Genomic DNA, 19723 nt, shown 5'->3' with positions numbered 1-19723 from the left:
TTTCTGGCCAGGCAGGAGGTGGCTGCTGGTGCCCTGGCTCGTTCCAGGTCCGCTCCAGGGTCTGTCTCCTGCCTGCTCATGCGCCGCACCTTTGGGGTTTTTCCTGCTTTTTGATCCAGAACATTCCACCGTCATAGATACATGTGCGCACGCGCGCGCGTGCGCACACACACACACACACACACACACACACACACACACAGAGTAGAGATTGTTCCTGGGGACGCCCGGGTGGCTCAGTCGGGTAAGTGTCCGACTTGGCTCAGATCATGATCTCCCAGTTCACAAGTTCGAGCCCCACGTGGGGCTCTGTGCTGACAGCTCAGAGCCTAGAGCCTGAATTGCAGCCTGTGTCTCCCTCCTTCTCTGCCCCTCCCCTGCTGGTGCGCTGTCTCTCTATCTCTTAAAACTAAATAAATGTTTAAAAAAAAAAGTTTAAGATTGTTCCTGCCCTCCCCTGCTCTCCATCTGTCCCTCTTTTACACACACAGACAGGAGATGGCCTCGGCCCTCCTCACCTCCCCACCAACACACACACACACACCACTGCCTCTTCCGGCCAGAAGTTTTCCATTCTCAGACACACTGTCCTTCCACCTAGCCCTCCCTACACACACACACACGTGTGTCCATGCACACACACGCGCACACGCATGCATGCACACACTCACACATACACACGTACTCACATGCACTCACATACGTGCACGTGCACACATGCACTCATACATACACATGCACACGTACTCACGTGCACTCACACATACATGCACGTGCACTCACACGCACACTCACACATACACACGCACTCACGTGCACTCATACATACGTGCACGCGCACTCACATGCACTCACACATACACACGTACTCACGTGCACTCACACATACGTGCACATGCATTCACATGCACACGCACACATGCACACGCACACATACTCGCGTGCACACGCACTCACATGCACACTCACACACACCTGCCCAGGTTCTAATCTCTAAGCGCTCTTAAACCAGAATCCAGAGACCGCTGCCAATTAAAACAATAAAACCCTTTTGCCTTCCTTTCAGCTTTTATGAACTCGGGGACCATTTCCACCAGCTGATGCCGGGGCCTTTTGTTGTTGGGGGGGGTGTCCTTCAAGGTGTGGCCCCCACGTTTGCAGTTGGAAGAAACCCAGACAGCTGCTCTCTCTCCAGCTGCGGCCTCTGTCAGCTGGGCAGTTCCAAACACATCGATTGTAGGACTTTGGGAAAGCAATGGGGAGGGAACCTCCCCTCTCAATAGATGATCTGACAGATGCCAGAAACTTCCACACGCCCACAGTCTGGATTTCCGTCTTACCCTTGAACTCACACCTGAGCTCTTGTCCAGACTGGCTGTAGGGAGAGGAAGTGGGACTCGGACATACCTGTCCCTTTCTGCAGACTTTAGAATTCCATCCAGGGGCGCCTGGGCGGCTCAGCCGGTTAGGCGTCTGACTTCAACTGGGGTCATGATCTCATAGCTCCTGAGTTCGAGCCCCGCGTCGGGCTCTGTGCTGACAGTACAGAGCTGACTTTGGATCCTCTGTCTCCCTCTCTCTGACCCTCCCCCACTCATTCTCTCTCTCTCAAAAATAAATAAACTTAAGGAAAAAAAAAGAATTTCATTCAAACAGCTGGGATGGCAGGGACTGGGGCGGGGACGAGGCTGGGGTGGGGGTGGGCCAGGAGAGCCACGCCGTTGCCGGAAGCAAAGGGAAGGTAACTCATTTAGTCAGCCCCTACTGTGTACCTCCTCCCCGCGCTGGGGGACGTCCGCAGCCCCTAGCCCGGCGCCTGACACATAACTGGCTGTGTGTCTCTCGTGGCCACCACGGAACGGCCCCACAAAGGACACCGGGTTGGGTACACGAGGGAAGTGAAGCTGGGGGGCCCCTCCAGGCCAGCGCCTCCCCGCCCGCCAGGTAGCAGTGAGGCCGAGCGGACAAAATGGTGTCGCGCCTTTCGGATTCCTCCACACGCAACGATGCAAAACCTCGGTTTCAGAAATGTGGTTTTTTTTCTCGTTTCTCTCAGGCTTGAATCAACGGTTCTGAGAGGGCTCGGGCCGACCTTCTAAACCAATCACTTGTGTTCTAGATTGAAAGCAAACTACACCTAGTGGGGGGGGCGGGGAGGAGGGACAGAGAGGCTGTCATTTTCATCTCCCTGCATCCCCGCAGCAACCACGTTTCTTACCAGGGCGCCCGCTTCCCAACGTTGCTTTGGGAAAACCAGTGACCTTTCATGGGCCAGGCTCTCAGTGAAGCTGTCAGTCATGACATCACTACCAAAGGGCGGGCTTATGGCCTGAGCTCAGCCCATCAGGTGCTCCTTCCAGCTGTCGATCATGACGTCACCATCAGAGGGCGGGCTTACGGCCCATCAGATGCTCCTTCCCAGGAATCTGCATCTGAAGCAAGGACTGAAAATTTGCAGAGTATTCTAGTCTCCTACTGCCCAGCTCCCCCCACCCCCCTCCTGCCTTTTCAGAGACCTTGTTCTTGTATTCTGCAGACTCCTTCGTATCCTTCCAGCAATTTCCGTCTTTGCGTAAGTTAACGAACGTCACTTTCTGTTGCATGCAATCGGAGATTTGCAAGCTTTATGTAAAGGTTCAAAGTGTATTGTAGGTGTCCAGATCCCGATTCCCGCTCATGGGAGGGTGTCTCGTACTACCCAGGAATTTTCCAGACACCAGCTGGGTGTCCCACAGTGTAACTCAATTCGCACACTGTCTGCCTGGAGATGGCCTCAGATCTCACAGGTTAAGGGCACCGTCCCCACAGTACTGCCTGCCCCCCCTCCCCCACCCAACACACACACAAACACACGTCCGATGCCAGTTGCAAGCCCAGGCTGCTGACCGACTGGCCACAGACTGGGGGCTTCCAACGACCCCCTCCAACTGAGGATGCCAACTGAAAGCCGGGTTATCGCCGATACTTCTGATCGACCCCCTAGAGCAGCTCTCCGAACTCGGGAAACCCATTTTCTCATTAGGCTCCCCGTTTATTGTACAAGGACAGAACTCAGGAACAGCCAGACAAAGAGATGCAGACGGAAAGGTATAGGGAGAGGGCATGGAGCTTCTACAAGCCCTCAGAGGGCATCATTCTTGCCAAATCTCCACACGGTCGCTGACCTCGAGGAAACTCTCAGTAGCCTGTCCCTTTGGGGTTCTACGGAGGCTTCACGACAAGCATGACAATGACATCATCAGCCATCAGCCATTGCTCTGGTCTCCAGCCCGCTCCCCTCCCCAGAGGTGATGGGGTAAGACTGAAAGTTCCAGCCCTCTGACTCCATGGTTGGGTCCCCGGGCCTCCAGTCCCCGTCCTTAGAGTTTCCAAAAGTCACCTTTATCGCTCTCATAAGTTAGGCAATTCCAAGGGTCACATAGTAGCTCTGTGACAAAAACAGGGACAAAGACCAACGACGTATTTCTTATTATGAATTACCACCATCACCAATGCCTCACTGGGTCCTCGTTCTCACGAGGGGGTGAGAGGCAGCCCCTCTGTCCAAGATCTTAGTCACCACCTTGGGAAAGTAATGACTTCTTAACTCCAAAGTCTAGGAGTAGGTTCACTCCACCCGGGCAGAGCCCGATGGGCACACGGAGACTACACAGCGCTGAATCTCTCATTGAGGGGACTTTCTTCCACACAGGCTCCTCCCTCATTGTGGCACAGACCTTCAGAGGCTTGAAGCTAAAGTCCTACCGATTTAGCAACCCCAGCGGAAAAGGTGTCCCTGTGTCTCGACCATCCCACTCAAGCATCTCAGAAATGAATCACATGGTCCCAGCTTAGATCCCACGACCATCCATGAGTCAATCATCAGCTTGGCCAGGTGTCAGAAACGCTTGGGTTGACCAGGCCTTTGGTCACGTGCCTGCCCCTGGACTTTAGGGATCGGGGTCCAGCCTTACCCCTAATGATACAGACACAGGGCAGAGGAGCAGTTCCCAAAGTGCAAATTGGGATGCATCCCACAAAAAGGGGACCCTAAGCAGGTGAAGCCACCCACTCTCTGGACTGGGCCCTGCCAGTTCAGAGCGGCACAGAAGGATCATTCCATGTACAGAGCCGCGTACATACAGACCGCATGCCCCTTTCCAGACCTTGGGCAAATGGTAATCTCACCAAATATCAGTTTTCCCATCTGTAAAGTGCATAGAAAACAAGTATCGGCTCAGATTTTAAAGATAAGAGAAAATGCAAATGTATTAGGACATCTACCCCAGAGAAGGTGGTAAGTATGGTAGATGTTGCTAAATCTCCAGGTCTCGATGTCCATAAATCTAATCCGTGGCTTCCAGAGGGGACTCTCATCTCTCTTTGTCCTATTTCTTCCTCATTTATATATTGCTTTGTGTTTTCTTTTTCCTTGCATGGATTAAATACACACACGTGCGCGCGCGCGCACACACACACACACACACACACACAATCCAGTCCTAGTAACAGTCCTCCCATAAAATAGCAGAAGAAAATTCATTTCTATTTAACTGTCAGCAACCAGAGACTAGTGTAGTGGAAAATATGTCAAAGGCTTGAAGGAGGAAAAGATATTAAAATTGTAATTTTCCCAATCGTTTCGGGACATCTCTTTCAGCCCTAATGACAGGACAGGCAGCACATCTGTCAAAACCTGGGCCACGTCTCCCAGAAAAAACCAAATAAATCGACTTTCGGCTCAGCGACGGCGTAAGCAGAGCCTCTCTCTCTGAAGCAAAAAAGTGCCTTGGAGAGAGAAAGAAGAGGGAGAGAAAAAATGGAACAAAGCCGATTTTTTTTGTTCTTCCTTCCCCAAGAGTTGGCCAGGACCTCCGTCTGCCTTTACCAGCAAGGAAGGTGCTGGTGCCCGAACAGAGGGCTCAGGATGCAGTGTAAGGTCTACTGGCCACGCCCAGAGGGTCTGGCCTGGATGCTCACTTCCCTAGCAGGGCCCATTTCTCTGGCCTTTTCAAGCGGCCGATGCTGGAGACCATGACTGGTTACGCAGCGGAATTCTGCACATTCGACATCCTATGCGGTATGTGATTGAACTGACATTGGCCAGTGGTGGGCAAAGGGCTGGTAACATTACAACCAGTGCGGGAAAGCATAGCCCCGTTTCAGGAATATATCTGGGCACTTCCTTGAACCCCAAACACCTAGCTTGGAAGCCTATGCTATGCTGATGTTTAGATGCGAGCGGGTTCCTAAAGCCCCACTTACGGAAGACCAGCATCACCCGGATGCAGCAGCTGAATTTATGGGAGGAATTCCACCACCATGCTGAGGCCCAGTTCACTTTCCCCCCATCGCTCAAAATGCAGCTCCCCTTCCTGCCTTGCAGGATGACACGGAGGGCGCCAGCCTCAGTGACAGGGGACAGCAAAGCCTGCAGACATGATGAACGCACCAAAAGCTCACATCCGTGAATGGATGGGGCATTCAAGAGTGGAAAACCTGAAGAACTTAGATCGATTAGACCCAAGGAAGAGATAGCAGAGGAACTTCAAATATTTTTCCAAGCCAGTGGCGGCAAGAGATGGGCCTGGAGAGGGAGACGCGGCTCAGATCTGGAAGGATTTGGACATTACTTTGCGCACGCATGGAAGCCATTGCAGGGCTTGGAGCCAGAGAGTTGGATCTGCATTTCAGAAGATCAGTCACACGATGGATGAAGAATGAAGGGGGGAGGGACAGGAAGCAAGCCAGCCAAATAGAAGGCTCCTTGGAAATCTGGGTAAGAGAGGGAGGGGGCCTGAGCCAAGACACTGGGTGAAGAATGGAGGCAAGTCAACAGCTCCAAGAATGGCTCAAGAAACAGGATTGGAAAGGTAGGCAGTTTCCTGCAGGGAGACAAGGAGTAGAGCCCTTGGGAAGGGCTAGTCTAGACTCTCTCCCTCCCTTTAGCTCATCTAACCCTAGGGTCTGTTCAAATCTTTTTTTTTTCTTCCTCTTTTTAAGTTCTCAGTAGACCTACTCTGCCTCTATGTCACTGTCCTGGGGCATATTGCTTGAGCTGATATACTCTGAAATCAGACTGACTGGGTGTGGTTCTATTATCTAGGGTCTTCATGAGAACAAGGTGGAGGCTGGATGCATTTTACAGTTCTCATTGATGATCTACTTAGTAGGTGGGAAGAATTACTGTGAGGAGGTTTCAAAGCTTCTAGAGCCTTTAACAACTCAATGTCCTGATCCAAATAAGAAAGGAAATGATCTGGAAGCAGCCCACTGTCTTTGGCAGTGACAAAGAGACACTGATCTATGTACAGGAAAGAAAAAACTTCTTTCAGGATCTCAGAGTTTGTGGTCAACATGGAAGAGCCAATGGATGGTCTTCGGCCTTCTAGCAAAAGGCACACTTACTTGCCAGTGTGTCCTCAAATACCAGCTGATCAGCAGTACAAGTTGCTGGGTTTGTTCCTGTGGGGATCTTATCCAGATTGTTCTAAGGCTGAGCAGGGCAGGAACTGAAAGAAGACCTTGGCTGGTAAATTCATCTTCCTGGAGTCTGTGAAGAACTCACCACTCAATCCAGATCACAAATGGAAACATTCCACATGGACACTATCTCCCATGAGTAGGAAGCCTGGCCGTCCCCATTCATCAGGGCCTTCCAGTGCTGAAACGGGCGAAGTCCCAGGCAAATAGGATGAGCTGGTCACCCTAGTCCTGCCCCCCACTTTGAGCTCAAGCTGCCATTTTGAATAGTATCCTTTTCAGTGGTGATTTCGGAAAAACGATTGGCAGTTTGGGGTCAACCTCGTTGGGAAAGAAAGAAAATCAATTTGGCCAACTGCATCTACTCTATCCATCCTTTCTGACAGAAAGGATATTGGTGTAGCTAGGTGGTGGGCGCCCACTCTGAAGCAGATGTGATGGGCTTAAATCCTAGCTCTCTTCTATATAATGGGAACGTTCCTAAGTCACGCCTCATCTAAGAAATGGTATCGAAAGTGCTGAACACCGTGTCTGGCTTGTAGTAAGTACTCAAAACCATGAGCTGTTACTATTAGTATTTTCCACCTCACCCCACCCCAACCCCAGTCCTCTTGATGGAAAGCTACTAAGAGCTTTTCATCTTTCTTGCGACACTTCCCATTTGGCATGAGGCTTTCAGGAACTTCTGTTACTCATCCCCCTACAAGGTACCTTAACTGATGGCATCCATTTACAGAGTTCCTGTTTGCAAATCTGTTAACTGAGAAGACTTGAGAAACCTTTGACCCAGTGACCAACACGATGGAATAAGAAAGAAATGCCTTAAGGCCTGTGGTTCCTTAAGAAGGAACAGGTTATCTCCAGGGGAAGGGAGTTTTCTAAGAATCAGATGTTTGTTAACTGAGATAATGTATATATAAAGTTGAAGCTGTGATCAAAACAATGCTACCACCATATTATCTTTTGCCTAAACCATTGCAGGAGCCCTCCCGGCTGGTCTATGCCTTCTGTCTTTTCCCCTCAGAGCATATTTTCCCCACCCTGCAGTCAGGGGGATCTTTTTAAAAACGTAAGACAGGGGCGCCTGGGTGGCTTAGTCGGTTAAGCGTCCAACTTTCGCTTAGGTCATGATCTCACGGTTTGTGGGCTCGGGCCCCGTGTCGGGCTCCTCCCCTGCTCACGCTGTCTCTCTCTCCTAGAAATAAATAAAACATTAAAAAAATAAAAATAAAAATAAATAAAAACGTAAGACAGTTTGGGGCGCCTGGGAGGCTCATTCGGTTGAGCGTACGACTTTGGCTCAGGACTTTGGCTCAGGTCATGATCTCCCGGCTCGTGGGTTCGAGCCCCACGTAGGACTCTGCGCTGACAGCTTGGAACCTGGATCCTGCTTCGGATTCTGTGTCTCCCTCTCTCTTTGCCCCTCCCCTGCCTCCCTCCCCCACCCTGTCCCTCTCGGTCTCTCTCAAAAATAAATAAATATCTTTAAAACTAACCTTAACGGGGCACCTGGCTGGCTCTGTTGGTTAAGCATCCGACTGCGGCTCAGGCCATGATCTCATGGCTCATGAGTTCGAGTCCCGCATCCGGCTCTGTGCTGACAGCCCAGAGCCTGGAGCCTGCTTCGGATTCTGTGTCTCCCTCTCTCTCTCTGCCCCTCCCCTGCTCATGCTCTGTCTCTCTCTGTCTCTCTCTCTCTCAAAAAAAAGTAAACATTAAAAAAAACCCTGAAATTTAAAAAAAGTAAATAAATAAAACAACCAAAAGCTGGAAATCGCTCTGGTGTCCATCAGCAGGAGAAAGGATAAATTGTGGTATATCCATACCAAAAATAATGAATAAATAAATAAGTGTGTATATATATGCATATGTATATACACTATCCCTCAATTAAAATACATAAATACTGATACAAGTTACACATTGTTCTAGTCTCAAATGCAATATGCTGAGTGAAAGAAGCCTTACACAAGGCTACCTACAGAAGGATTCCATTTATAGAAAGTTCTGGAATAGGCAGCACTAACATATGGGGGGAAAAATCAGAGTAGTGGTTGCCTGGGGGTGGGGCAACGGATGGGCGAAGGGTGGGAGAAGAAAGTTCTCTATCTCCACAGGGGTTTGAGAGGCAAGAGGCAGAGGAATGTCAAAAATTCATCAAAATTCAAAGAATCATGCACTTAAGATTTCACTGTGTGCAAATTTTCCCTTTAAAAAAAATCTGTAAACAAATACTGAGCTCTGGGTGGGTGATATGCATGCCAGAGTGTTTGGGGATGAGGTAACGATGGATAACTTACAATTGATGGATAACTTGCAATTTACATTGAACCGGGGCAAAACAATCAATGGAGAGATGGGAAGAGGGGCAAATAAATGAACAGATGGGCGATAAAGCAACTAGAACCAAGTGCTGGGTGTAGAATCCACCAGGTGGGTATATAGATGTCTTAGAAATAATTATTTTTCACCTTTTCTATATGCCTGAGAGTTTTCATAACAAAACTGCGGTGGGGGCGGGGGCGGGGAAGCAGGGTGGAAAGGGTTAGGTCACTATCTTTTTTTTTTTAATAGCTTCCCCTTTCTTTCAGATGCAAAGCCAAACTCTTTCAAGGGTGACAGGATCAGGGCCATCCCCATTCCTCCCTCTCCAGCCTGGCCACCATTTGCATAATGTCCTTTTCAGTAGCCAAGGAACCCTCTCTCGGCCCCCCTGCTTCTGGCCGCCATGTTTTTCTTCAAACATACCAGCCACGTGCTAGCCCCAGGCTTTACACCTGCTGTTCCCTCTGCCTGAAACACCATTCCCCAAAATCTCACCAGTCTGATTCCCTTACCTCTTCAGGTCTCTGCCCCAAGGCCACCTCCTGACTCCTCTTTGTAAAATAGCACCTCCGGAAGCCTCTGGGTGGCTCAATCAGTTAAGCAAGCATCTGACCTCCGCTCCTATAGTGATTTCATGGCTTGCAAGTTCAAGCCCCGCATAGGGGTCTCTGCTGTCAGCACAGAGCCCACCCTAGCTCCTCTGTCTCCCTCCCTCTCTGCCCCTCCCCTGTGCTCCCTCTGTCTCAAAAATAAACAAGCATTAAAAAAAATTTTTTTTAAGGGCACCTGGGTGACTCAGTCAGTAAAGCGTCTGACCTCAGCTCAGGTCATGATCTTGCAGTTCGTGGGTTCAAGCCCTGCGTCAGGCTCTGTGCTGACAGCTCAGAGCCTGGAGCCTGTTTCAGATTCTGTTATCTCCCTCTCTCTTTGACCCTCCCCTGCTCATGCTGTCTCTCTCTTTCTCAGAAATAAATAAAACATTAAAAAAATAAAAATAAATAAACAGTTAAAAATTAAGGAAAAAATTTTTAATAAAAAAAGGAGCTTCCTGCCTCCCAGTATCTCTAGTCCCTTGCTTGGTTTTTTTTTTTTTTTTAATGTTTTTATTTATTTCTAGGAGAGAGATAGAGACAGCATGAGCAGGGGAGGGTCAGAGAGAGAGGGAGTCACAGACTCTGAAACAGGCTCCAGGCTCTGAGCTGGCAGTCAGCACAGAGCCCGACGCGGGGCCCGAACCCACGAACCGCGAGATCATGACCTAAGTGAAAGTCGGACGCTTAACCGACTAAGCCACCCAGGCGCCCCACCCCTTGCTTGTTTTTAGGTGTTGGTTTGTAGCACCCATGGATAGACTATTCATTTGTTTCTTGTCTTTTCCTCCTCAAAGCAACGTAGGCCCTTTGCCTGGCTCCCTGGGGTGCCCAGGCCCGGAACAGCACCTAGAAGGAGACCACACTCTGTACATGTTGACTAGATGCCTGGATGAACGAGCATGGTGTTGACATGAGCAGTAAGGGCTCATCCAGAGGGGCCCTGGGTAAGAGCCCGGCCCTGCGCGAAGCCATCTACTAACATCTTCTCAGCCTCCCAAGGAAGGCAGCTGTACCTTCACGATTGAGAAAAACCAGAGCGCAGGAACATTAAGTGACTTATCCAGTGACCAGTGTCAAGACTGGCAGAGTCCAACGCACTTTTTTTGGTGCCCAAAGTCAAAAGGTTTCCACCTTGCCAGAGGGCAAGGAGGGTCTAGAAGAGGAAGACACGGGAAAGGGTATGTGAGACCCTCACCAGGGCTGCCCTCACCGCAGACAAAAAGACCCACGTAAGTGCGGACGATCTGCAGGCATCAGGCTCTCAATCATGAAACTTCCATCGAGCACCGTCGGGCTCTGTGCTGCCGGCTCGGAGCCTGGAGCCTGCTTCTGATTCTGTGTCTCCCTCTCTCTCTCTCTCTGGCCCTCCCCTGCTCGTGCTCTGTGTCAAAAATAAGCCTTAATCACACTTCTAACTTTCTCAAGAATAAATATACGTTACAAAAAAATTTTTAAAAAAGGAAACAACTTCCAGTGACACCTGGTGTGCCCTGTCCCCAGTCGATAAGGGTCAAATGGACTGAACAGTGTTTCTGGGCTTCCAACTTGCTTAGCACTTGTATATCATGGTCTGTGTTCAGCGATTGCCTCTCAGGTACAAAGATGATCTTCACCCCTTCGTCAAACATCTTTCCCGTGCGTTTCCCCCTTATACACAGGCTGTGTATCTACTGACCTTCACACAGAGAGTTTTTAAGTGAGCAGATCAAGTTCTTCTCCAGGGGCGCCTGGGGGGCTCAGTCGGTGGAGGGTCCGACTTCGGCTCGAGTCGTGATCTGGAGGTTCATGAGTTTGAGCCCCGCGTCGGGCTCTGTGCTGACAGCTGAGCCCAGAGCCTGCTTCGGATTCTGTGTCTCCCTCTCTCTGTGCCCCTTCCCTGCCTGCAGTCTGTCTCTCCCTCTCTCTCAAAAAAAAAAGCAGCCGCAAGATGCATCTTAAGTGTCACCACCCCTGTGTACTGAGCACCACTGCACCTATGTGCCTCGCCAGGCAGAAGGGGGCCAAGAGGGAAGTGGAGAGTGTAGCAAGTTCCCTGCAGGGCTCAGTCACGCGTGTGTCACTCTGGCCGTCTTATTTGAACGCACTGAGCCTCAGCTGTCCCATGTGAAAAGCGGACTTAATTATACCTCCTTGAAAATGCTATTATTGTGAGGACCACAGAGACATTGTACATAAAGGGATCTAACCCAGTGGCCGGGACACAAGAGCTCAGGGAAAAAGATGCTAGTTTCGTGTCCGCACCTCTCTCCCCTGCGCCCACACACTTTTAGGGACCCTCACACACACCTGGGTAATTGTGACCTCTAGGCACACTGGGTTAAGTGCCCTGAGCGAGAAACTCCTTATGTTTAGGGAAACTCACAAAGGAGGTATTTTTATCTCCCCATTACAGGTAGAAACCCCAAAGTACAGAGAGAAGAAGTAACTTGGCCAAGATAATACCATCTTTACATTTCGGAAGCCTCCTGGTTCTTGTCTTGTTTGTCTTATAGAGAGAGATGGATTCCAACTGCGGAAATCCAGGAAGGCTTCCTGGAGGGGACGGTCATCTTAAGAGTCTAATTTTCACAGCATGAACATCTGTTTCCTCTCATACCTAACTCAGCCTCCCAGTAGGAATCTGCACCGTGGATTCTATAGCCCAGTCTTGCCACTTTCTTCCTGGTTTTGGCTTTACCCAAAGTGAGCACCGATCCACAAAGAATCTCCTCTCTCTTTCGAACCCAAGTAAATCATTGAGAGTCACAAAGGACATCCGTCCAACACCACCCATCCACTTCCCAGAATGTTCCCACCTCTACAGAGACTCGAGAAAGAAGGATCTTGCTCAAAGACTCTTCGAGAACCCCCTCCCAGCTGTCAGACCTACTTTTTGTCACTCGGTGACAGCTGGGGGGGGGTGGGGGGGGGAGGCGGGTAGGAATTCAGCAAATACTAAGGCATCGTCCTCAGGATGGCTGGCCCACCATGCTGTGGTGAAAAATATCTGCATTCCGGTAATTTCCAATTACCTATTTGTTTGGGAAAGATTTCTTCTCTTCCTTCCGCGCCTCCTAGCTGTGTATACGGTGAAAAGGATAGAGCCAGGCTGACAGCCCCCCCCCCCCCCCCCCCCCCCCCCCCCCCCCCCCGCCGCCCCTCGGCTGTGTTTATCCACCCAAGAAAGTATTTTAAGTACTTTGTTTCCATTATGCTATTCTGAGCCCATTACTTGGTGGGGTGATTAAAGATTGCTTTTGGCAAGAGAAGAGAAGACAAAGTGTTTGTTACTTCCATGACTGTTAGCCTTTTCCAGGCAGCCTTCAAAGGGAAAAACATAAACACATGGCATACAAAATACATATTGGCTTCGTAATGGGAGCCCTGGAGAATGTCTGGCCCTTCACCTTTGTCTGGAATCTGGGTCGCTGGGACAGAAGGCACGAGAAGGACTAGAAGACAGACTCTTTCTAGGGCACCTCTGGGTGCTTCTCTCTTCCTCTGCATCTGGGTGCACATAGATGCTTTCGCTTGGCTTGGCTCTTCCTGCGAACTTTCCTACCCTTTCCATCGGTCTTTGGACACAGCCCGTGGCCGAGACAGGTGAGCCCTCTACCTTCATGGGCTCGCGTCTTCGAGCGCGGTACGCAGTTAAGGATGCCGCAGGTATGTTCCGGGGCAGTGGGTGTCATGGTGGAGTACGGATCGTGTCGTGGGTGTGGAGGTAGGAATCTGAATGTCTCCTGGGGTCTGGGAGAACAGGGAGAACTCAGGGAAGACTTCCCCAGATGTGCCAATCTGAAGGATGACAGGCCCTGGGTAGGAAGGGGTCTTCTAGGCGGAGGTTGCCAGGGGGTCTTCTAAGCAGAGGTTGCCAGGGGAGGAGAGAATAGGGTTTGTTCAAAGAAAGGAAGGGGGGGTGGCTGGAATCCATAGAACACGGTCAAGAGTACCCAGCATGTAAACAGGAGGTCAGGGAGTTCGGGACCCCCCACCGCCCAAGTAAAACCACATGGTAGGTGTTAAATACAACTCAGTGAAACTTAGGAGTGAAAGGCATGTCCTCATTTACAGCGGCCAATCCCTGCCATCTTAACAGCTGGATGGCCATTGGGCAAAGCAGTTCACTGCCGTAGGCCTCCACTTCTTCATCCATCAAATGGGTACCCTTCATCCTTCCTCATGGGGCCTGCGGGACATAGCTGGAATTCAGTAAATGTCAGCTTCCTTCTTCCCTCCCAATTATCTTTAATGAGTTCAACATCCCTTGTTTCACTTAGCATCTTGGCAGACCCCAACGAAGCCAAAAAAAAAAAAAAAAAAGAAAACCATCCAAAAAAAAAAACAAAAAAAACCATTGCCATCTCTAATCAATGGCTCTGAATGAATGCCCAAGACCTGTCAGGCTCCTTGGCCAGGGGACCTCACCGCCTTGCAAAGCTGTTGCAATCATCCATCCTCCGGCCCACCCGTCAGATGGGAGTCTCTTTGAAGTCCACAGCTATCTCTCCCGGGGATCTTGGGGACATTAGCATCTCCCTGGGCTATCTCCCAGACTATTGTGACAAGCAGATGAGATAAAGGGTGGGTGAGGTCCCAAAGGCTCGTAAAAGCCCAGGATTCCTGTTCCCCTCCCTCGGCTGGGGAGGAAACCTGCATGGGCCTAGATAGAGTTACAAGGCGCATTTTCCCTGAACTCAGTTAACTCAGTGGCCCCTTGGATTCAAAATGGCACCTGCAAGTTCAGGCATGTCCTGGGCCCTTCAATTGTCTGGGAATCTCTCTCTTCTGGAGCCGAGTGGGCAGTTTCAGAAACGCCAAAAGCTGAGGCGGAGCATGGACCCATGCACTTCCTGTGCCCCCAGACCCCCTGAGTGCCGGCGCCATGCCTGGTGCTTTTCAACACTCCACTCCATCCGCGTGTCCCCACGATTCTACAGAAGAGAGTGGTTTTCCGTGTTTACAGATTCCATCAGCTGAGAGGTTAAGTAATTTGTCCAAAGTCTCAGGAAGTGAAGGGGCAGAACTCTCGATTCTGAACACACACACAGCTCTTTGCTCCTAGGTGGTGGCTATTGATGTAAGTCCCTTCCCTCCTAATCCATGAATGAGCTTACCAGGTACCCGAGGAAGCACCCTAAGGATGCTCAGGGCTGATGGGGGCCTCCAGGTGTGTGTATTGGAGGTGGGGAGGGGTCTTTGCTTTGAATGCAGAGTTTGGATTTCTGGAGACTTCCAGGCTACCAGCAGTTAACTGACCTCTTCCATCCATCTTTCTAGCCCTCCTCTGATCCCGATTACCCTATTAACCTCACCACAGTCCTAGCACGTATGATCCCAATCATAATTCTCATAATCAGCACCCTTTATTAAGCCCTTGTGAAGCGCTAGACACTGAGCTAAGCGGGACGTATTTCCTCACGTAATGAATTGAAGAATGCGACCGAATGGCCCTTGGTATCGTCACCCCCATTTCACAGAGCAGGAAACTGAGGCTCACCCAGGGTCAGTCGTCACGCCGAGATCACAGGCCAGTGAATGGCAGAGTCAAATCTGAAATCGGGTCTGGCTGGCCCCAAGCTCTCTCAACCACCCGTGCACCGACCAGGTGCTCTGTCTCCACACTTTGACGAAGGTCTTTGCTCACAAAGACTGCACCAAAGTCCAGTAAAACCTTGTCCTGCCAAAGCCTGAGCGAGGCCCAATGCAGACTTGCACATCCCTCTCTCCCTCCACCCCCAGGCCTCAGTTTCCCCACCTGTGGAATAGGGAGCCGGACTAGGTGAGCCCCCTTGGGTGGAGGCCAGCTCAAATCCTGACAGCTGCATTGGCCTTCCGCCCCGCGTCTCATCCAATCCTGAATCCTCCTTTGGGCATCTTCCTCTTGGGGTGCAAAACAAACGAGGATTTCACCACATTCACCCTGTTTCTCTTGCTAACTTCCAAGGGGCAAGAGAAATTAACTGAAGTCAGAGCTGGGCTCCTTTGGGCCCCACACCAACACATCCTGGGAGCGTGCACGCGCGCGCGCGCACACACACACACACACACCCAGGCCACTCCCATTCTGGGAGCCTACTTTGGCTCTTTCCGGAAACTGAGGTTGGAATCAGAGTCATGCTCTCTGGATAATCATGCCCGATCTTGATTACGAGCTCTGAGAAGGAGTCTGCCTAACTCTTTACAGGCAGAGAGAGCCGGGTTCAAACCCCATACTGCCACGAACTAGCGGCATTTCCTTGTTCCCGAGGAAGACACTTGGGGATTCAACACTTCAAAGGTCCTCGTGTATAACAGGAGCTGAGCTACGGGGCACAGTACTGAATGGAGAAACGAGGTCCCTACTATCGGCCATCCACCACCTTACAGCTTTCTAGTTGGGAGAATGGGGAGAGGAGACGTAAACAGTGAGCAGATACCTAGATTTTCAAAGAGACATGAAACAAGGTAAAAGGATGAGAAATGGTGGGGGGGGGAGGTGTACACCTCCTTTGATGACACGGTCTTTCCGCAAAGAAGACATTTGAGGGAAGACTTGATCATGGAAATCACCATGTGAAGGACAGAAGGAGCATTCAGGCAGAGGGAACAGCAAAGATGTTCAAGGTCAGAAGAAAGGGACTGGACCCAGGAGATAAGAAGCAGATGAGATCGAGGATGGAAGGACCCAGATCACAGAGGGCACGATAGGTCACAGTGCTGTTTGGATTTTCTTTTAGAGCCATGGAAAACCACTGGGGGATTTTAAGAACTTTTTGTGTGTGTGTGTTTTATTTTTTTTTAATGTTTTATTTATTTCTAGGGGAGAGAGAGAGAGAGACAGCGTGAGCAGGGGAGGGTCAGAGAGAGAGGGAGTCACAGACTGAAACAGGCTCCAGGCTCTGAGCTGGCAGTCAGCACAGAGCCCGACGCGGGGCTCGAACCCACGAACCGCGAGATCAGGACCTAAGCGAAAGTTGGAAGCTTTAACCGACTAAGCCACCCAGGCGCCCCTGTGTTTTTTTTTTTTTTTTTATAAAAGCAAACCGTTCTAAGAAAACCAAACTCTTTTAAAGTGGCCACACCATTCTGTGTTCCCTCCAGCAAGATAGGAGCATTCTGGCTGTTCCACGTCTTTGTCCACCCTCAGACTGGACTGGTCATGCTTTTTAATTTTAGCCACCGTCGGGGGAGGGAGGGATAGCGGTATCTCGCTGTGATTTTCATTTTTCTTTTCCCGATGACTTCTGGTGTGGAGTACTTTCTAATGAACTTTTTGATTGCTCACATGTATATCTTCTGTGGACCGTTTGTTCAAATCTTTCACCCATTTTTAAGTTGGGTCGTCTGTCTTCTTATTAGTGAGTTATAGGACTTTTTTTTAATATTCTGGATACGGGGGCTCCTGGGTGACTCAGTCGGTTAAGTGTCCCACTTCGGCTCAGCTCATGATCTCACAGTTCACGAGTTCGAGCCCTACATCGGGCTTTGTGCTGACAGCTTCAAGACTGGAGCCTGCTTTGGATTCTGGGTCTCCTTCTCTCTCGTTCTCTGTCCCTCCCCATGCTTCATGCTCTGTCTCCCTCTGTCTCTCTCTGTCTCTCTTTGTCTCCCTGTCTCTCTCTCTCTGTCAAAAATAAATAAACATTAAAAAAATTTTTTAAATATTCTGGATACATGTCCTTTGTCAGGTTGGTGATTTACAGATATTTTCTCCCCAACTATGCATGTTCATTTTCTCAACAGGGTCTTCCTTCCTTCCTTCCTTTCTTCATTTTTCCTTTTTTTCTTTCTTAGGTGACAATTCTATTCTTTTCAAGTTTTTATTTTAATTCCAATTACTTAACATACAGTGTTACACTAGCTTCAGGTATACAATATAGTGATTCAACACACCTATACGTCACCCTTCTCGATGAGGTCTTTCAAAGTGTTGAAGTATTAAAGTCTTGATCAAGTCCCACTTATCATTTATTTGTATTTTATGGTGTATGTGCTTTCTGTGTCCCAAGAAATCTGTGCCTACTCCAATGTGATGAAGATTTCCCAGTGTGCTTTCTTCTAGAAATTACATAATTGTAGCTCTTAGGTTTAGTTTTTTTCTTACATCGTTTACGTTAGGTTAAAAAGTTACACATACACTTACTATCCATCTTAGCAATGCTGTTCTTAGGTTCCTACCCAAGAAAAAAATCATATGCCTGCAAAGTCTTAGACTTGAATGTTCATATCTGCATTATTCACGATAGGCAAAAACTGGGAATAGCCCAAATCACCATCCACCGGTCGATGGATATACTGTGACCCTCCCATATAATGGAAGGCCACCCAACAGTAAAAAGGAACTCGTTGGGGCGCCAGGTGGCTCAGTCAATTAAGCATCCAACTTCAGCTCTGGTCATGATCTCGCAGTTTGTGAGTTTGAGCCCCACGTCGGGCTCTGTGTTGACAGCTCAGAGCCTGGAGCCTGCTTCGGATTCTATGTCTCCCTCTCTCTCTGCCCCTCCCCTGCTCATGCTCTGTCTCTCTCTGTTGCTCAACAATAAATAAATGTTAAAAAAATTTAATAAAAAATAAAAAGGAACTCGCTATCAATCTATGCAACAATGTGGATGGACCTCAAAAACATGAGGCTGAGCAACAGAAGCTGGACTTAAAAGAGTTCACACTGGATGATGCCACTAATTGAAACTAGAGAAATGGCCAAGCCCATCTACAGTGACAGCAAATCAGTGTCTGCCCAGGGCCTGATTGTATAGATGGAGGTGAGCAGGTGACAAGAAGGGTTGGGGGGGGGGGGGAACGAGGTGAGTTCCACAGTAAAACGTGTTCTGTATCTTGCCTGTGTTGGTGACTCCAGGGACAGGGACATTTACCACAACTCACAGAGCTGAACACTTGAATTGAGGGCATGTGGGTTTGTATAAATTATACCTCGATAAAATGGTCTTTACAAAAAACAGAATAAGAGCAAACCAGAAGCTAGTGAAGAACGTGTCCTGGTTGGGGACAGGGAAGGGGGTTAGGCCAATGAGTCATCTAAGTGGGAGATAAAGGTGGCTTGGTCCAAAGCAGAAGAAGCCAAGAGTTGGATTTGCTATTGTGATTATTATAGTCACTGCGGTGGCTTTCTGCCTTGTTCTTCCACAGGCCAGGGGCAGCCTCTCATCTGGACCTGAGTGGACCATTTCCCCTCTCTCCACCAGCTGCATTCTTCTCGGGTGAGTCATCCTTCAAGGTTGACCATCCAGCCATCCCACGGGCTGGACATTGCTGACGGCTGACGGACACACTAAGGAAACCATGCCATGGTCAAGGTAACTCTAAGAGTACTCTTGATATCACCGCCACCCCCCCAGACTCCCAGATCCCTGCCCTCCTTTCCCAATGTCCTCTGCCCCTCAGGTCCAAATCGCTGACAGTAGCTGATGCTGAGAGTGAGAGTCCTCCATTAGGGAGCTACGTTCATGTCCTTGGGCCTCCCCAAGGTTTCACAAACCGGGGGCCCAGAACAGCAGGAATATATTCTCGCCTGGTCCTCGGGACAAGGAGCCAAAAAGCAAGGTCTCAACTGTGTTGGCCCCGTTTTGGAAGCTGTGACGGAGACTCTGTTCCATGCCTCTCTCTTAGCTTCTGGTGCTTGCTGGCAATCCTTGGCCATCCTTGGCCTTGAAATTGCATCCCTGTATCTCTGTCTTTGCTTCACAAGGTGTTCTCCTTACAGGCGTCTGTGTCCATTTCTCTCTTCTTATAAGGACATCAGTCATTGGATTAAGACCCACCCCGACCCAGGACAACCTCGCCTGATCTTGACGACACGTGCAAAGACCTTACTTCCAAATAAGATCACATCCTGGGTTAGTTAGCACTTGAACGTACCTTCTGCAGGGACATGGGATTCAACTCAACACAGAGACCTTATGATGTTCCTCTAACATCAAATACCACAGTTCAAAAGGAAGCTCCGTGGGGTGCCTGGGTGGCTCAGTTGGTTAAGCGTCCGATTTCGGCTCAGGTCATGATCTCATGGTTCGTGGGTTCAAGCCCCACATCGGGCTCTATGCTGACAGCTCAGAGCCCGAAGCCTGCTTCAGATTCTGTGTCTCCCTCTCTCTCTCTGACCCTCCCCTGCTCATGCTGCCTCTCTCTCTCTCTCAGAAATAAATAAAACATTGAAAACTTAAAAAAAAAAAAAAAAAAGGAAGCTCCGAGGGGCCACCTGGTTGGGGAGGGGAGTAGCACTGTGACCCTGGACTGGGAACCAGGGAGAAGCTGGGTTCACACCTTGAGGATGCCATCGACTTGCTGTTCAATGTTCTCGATCCGTTACCTCTTTTTGGAACTTGGTTTCACCAATTTTTGACCATTTTCGTTAAGTTTATTTC

General features: G+C 49.6%; 1 long non-coding RNA gene across 1 annotated transcript; it reads left to right on the top strand.

Annotated features, from left to right (window-relative positions):
- Positions 1–5737: 5737 nt before the first annotated feature.
- On the top strand, positions 5738–10789 carry LOC120235992. Its single transcript, XR_005529615.1, has 3 exons — positions 5738–5852; positions 6086–7003; positions 10175–10789. It is a non-coding gene; the product is annotated as an uncharacterized LOC120235992 (long non-coding RNA).
- The last annotated feature ends 8934 nt before the right edge of the window (positions 10790–19723 follow it).

This window comes from Hyaena hyaena, unplaced genomic scaffold, assembly GCF_003009895.1.
Source record: "Hyaena hyaena isolate Hyena2069 unplaced genomic scaffold, ASM300989v1 scaffold_0, whole genome shotgun sequence".
In the NCBI taxonomy this organism is placed as follows: Eukaryota; Metazoa; Chordata; class Mammalia; order Carnivora; family Hyaenidae; genus Hyaena; species Hyaena hyaena.
The sequence above is the reverse complement of the archived record's forward strand: the minus strand, read 5'-3'. Positions and strand labels throughout refer to the sequence as shown.